Below are 3,897 nucleotides of genomic sequence, written 5' to 3'. Positions count from 1 at the left end.
CCCCCAGGTTATCGCCCGATCTGAGTTTTCTTCTCGGGCAAGGTTTTCAATCATGGTTGCAGGCGGATCTGGAGGTTCTTCTGGATCGAATACTGCAACCGAGGTGGAGCAGATGATGGCCAAACTTGGCCTACGGAAAGAGGATCTTGATGATGTTGTTTTTGATGAGAAAGACGCGCCCCCAGATGCCACACGGTGGGTAGCGCTGGCTCGGGTACACATTGATAAGCCCTATAGCCAGACTTGGTTTTTCAAGAACATGCGTGCTGCATGGGATCTAGCGCATGACGTGAAGTTCCGCCCTTTGGAGGACAATCTATACTCTCTGCAATTCTTTTGTCTTGGCAACTGGGAACGCGTCATGCAAGAGGGGCCATGGAACTTTAGAGGCAATGCACTGGTGCTTGTCCCTTATGATGGTGTCACGAAACCTAGCATGGTCAAGCTAGATACGATTGATATATGGATCCAAATTCATGATGTCCATGTCAGATATGCACACTTGGTGGGAGCACTTGCAGCCAGGGTAGGAGAAGTTCTTTTTGCAGAACCAATCACCCAGGACTTCGCCGGCAACTTCTACCGTGTTTGGGTGAAGATCAATGTTTACAAACCTTTGAAAAACGTTGTTTCAATGATCCGAGGAGGTGAGAGGTAGATCTATTTGGTAAAGTATGAGAGGCTCCCAGATTGGTGCGCCGTATGTATTCAAAGAGCATGGTGATGGCGTCCATGCCCCATCAACACTCTTCTTCAAATATCTTAAGGCAACCTGGAACATGCGTGTGGGAACAGGCCCGGGAGGTGGCCGTGGTCGTGGTTGTCGGGGTGGCCGACGAGGAGGACGCTCTGCGGGGCGTGCTAAGGATCAGACCGACAAATTCATCAATGATGACTTAGACTTGGACTTAGAAATGCAGCAGGCCGAAGAGAACAGGAAGCGGTCTGCTGAACCGTCTGACCCATTGGGGGGAGCGGGAGCTGTTGTCTCCGCTGGTAATGCCCGACTTGCTTTGCCACCACCAGAGGTGCCAGCTAGTCCATCTTCTAAGCAGGATCCGAAGAGGATGAGGACAAATGCAGATAAGAATGGTGGAAAGAAAGGACCAGCAAATGACAAACAGATTGATGCAAAATCGGTGACCTCCTGAGTGGAGGATTGCCACGCACAATGAATATCCTCTATTGGAATTGTCGTGGTGCGGGCAAAGTCGCGACAATTCGAGAGCTTCTCGATCTAGCGAAGCAATTTGCCCCGACTGTGTTATGCATAGTAGAACACAAATATCAAAAGCACGTGTCAGAAATCTTGCTGGTACTTTAGGTTTTAATAATTCCTTTGTTGTTAGTAGTTCAAGACGTAGAGGTGGCATCGGTGTTTTTTGGAATGATGGAATAAAGTTTGATGTTTTTGGGTACTCTGAGTATCATGTTGATGCAACAGTGTCTATACCCAAATTGTGCAGAGTGGAGGTTTACATGTGTATATGGTGAGGCACAAGTTGGAGAGAGATATAAAACCTAGGACCTACTCAAATCTTTGGCGGCGGAAAGCAACTTACCCTAGTTGTGCATTGGTGACTTTAATGAAGTCCTACATCAGCATGAACACTTTGGGACTGGACAGTGCATGACCTCTCAAATTCAGGGTTTTTGAGAAGCCATCGATGTTTGTGCTCTCGAGGACTTAGGCTACCAAGGCAAAGCTTGGACCTTTGAGAAAAAGACTGCTGGGGGAGGTTACTGTCGAGTTCGACTCGATCAGGCGATGGCAAGCTCGGAATGGATTTCCCAATACCCCCATGCAAGTCTGCAACATGAGACGGTTGCGGCTTCAGTGTTGGAAATATGCCCTAGAGGCAATAATAAAATGGTTGTTGTTGTATTTCCTTGTTCATGATAATTGTCTATTGTTCATGCTATAATTGTATTAATTGGAAACCGTAATACATGTGTGAATACATAGACCAGAACATGTCCCTAGTGAGCCTCTAGTTGACTAGCTCGTTGATCAATAGATGGTTATGGTTTCCTGACCATGGACATTGGATGTCATTGATAACGGGATCACATCATTAGGAGAATGATGTGATGGACAAGACCCAATCCTAAGCATAGCACAAGATCGTGTAGTTCGTTTGCTAAAGCTTTTCTAATGTCAAGTATCATTTCCTTAGACCATGAGATTGTGTAACTCCCAGATACCGTAGGAGTGCTTTGGGTGTACCAAACGTCACAACGTAACTGGGTGACTATAAAGGTGCACTATAGGTATCTCCGAAAGTGTCTGTTGGGTTGGCACAAATCGAGACCGGGATTTGTCACTCCGTATGACGGAGAGGTATCTCTGGGCCCACTCGGTAATGCATCATCATAATGAGCTCAATGTGACTAAGTAGTTAGTCACGGGATCATGCATTACGGAACGAGTAAAGTGACTTGCTGGTAACGAGATTGAACGAGGTATTGGGATACCGACGATCGAATCTCGGGCAAGTAACATACCGATTGACAAAGGGAATTGTATACGGGATTGATTGAATCCCCGACATCGTGGTTCATCCGATGAGATCATCGTGGAACATGTGGGAGCCAACATGGGTATCCAGATCCCGCTGTTGGTTATTGGCCAGAGAGCTGTCTCGGTCATGTCTACATGATTCCCGAACCCGTAGGGTCTACACACTTAAGGTTCGATGACGCTAGGGTTATAAGTGAAGTTTGTATGTGGTTACCGAATGTTGTTCGGAGTCTCGGATGAGATCCCGGACGTCACGAGGAGTTTCGGAATGGTTCGGAGGTAAAGATTTATATATGGGAAGTCCAGTTTCAGTCACTGAAATAGTTTCGGGGGTTATCGGTATTGTACCGGGACCACCGAAAGGTGTCCGGAGGTCCACCGGGTGGGGCCACCTGCCCCGGGGACTTAATGGGCTGAATATGGAAGGGAACCAGCCCCTAGTGGGCTGGTGCGCCCCTCCCCAAGGGCCCAAGGCGCCTAGGGTTGAAAACCCTAGGGGAGGGGGTGCCTCCACCTTGCTTGGGGGGCAAGCCTCCCCTCCTAGCCGTCGCCCCCCTCTAGATGGGATCTAGAGGGGCCGGCCCCCTCTCCTCTTCCCCTATATATAGTGGGGGTTTTGGGGCTGCCAAGAACATGAGTTTCCACCTCTCCTGGCGCAGCCCTACCCCTCTCCCTCCTCGTCTCTCGTAGTGCTTGGCGAAGCCCTACTGGAGTGCCACGCTCCTCCATCACCACCACACTGTTGTGCTGCTGCTGGACGGAGTCTTCCCCAACCTCTCCCTCTCTTCTTGCTGGATCAAGGCACGGGAGACGTCACCGGGCTGCACGTGTGTTGAACGCGGAGGCACCGTTCTTCGGTGCTTAGATCGGATTCGGCCGCGATCTGAATCGCTTCGTGAACGACTCCATCAACCGCGTTCTTGTAACGCTTCCGCATCGCGATCTTCAAGAGTATGAAGATACACCCCCTCTCTTGTTGCTAGAATCTCCATAGATTGATCTTGGTGATGCGTAGAAAATTTTGAATTTCTGCTACGTTCCCCAACAGTGGCATCATGAGCTAGGTCTATTGCGTAGATTCTATGCACGAGTAGAACACAAGTTGTTGTGGGCGTTGATTTTGTTAAGTATGCTTACCGTTACTAGTCCTATCTTGTTTCAACGGTATTGTGGGATGAAGCGGCCCGGACCGACCTTACACGTACACTTACGTGAGACAGGTTCCACCGACTGACATGCACTTGTTGCATAAGGTGGCTAGCGGGTGCCAGTCTCTCCCACTTTCGATGAAAAGGGTCCTTATGAAGGGTAAATAGCAATTGGCCTATCACGTTGTGGTTTTGGCGTAGGTAAGAAACGTTCTTGCTAGAAACCTA

This window comes from Triticum dicoccoides, chromosome 4A (genome assembly GCF_002162155.2).
Source record: "Triticum dicoccoides isolate Atlit2015 ecotype Zavitan chromosome 4A, WEW_v2.0, whole genome shotgun sequence".
Classification (NCBI taxonomy): Eukaryota; Viridiplantae; Streptophyta; class Magnoliopsida; order Poales; family Poaceae; genus Triticum; species Triticum dicoccoides.
The sequence above is the reverse complement of the archived record's forward strand: the minus strand, read 5'-3'. Positions refer to the sequence as shown.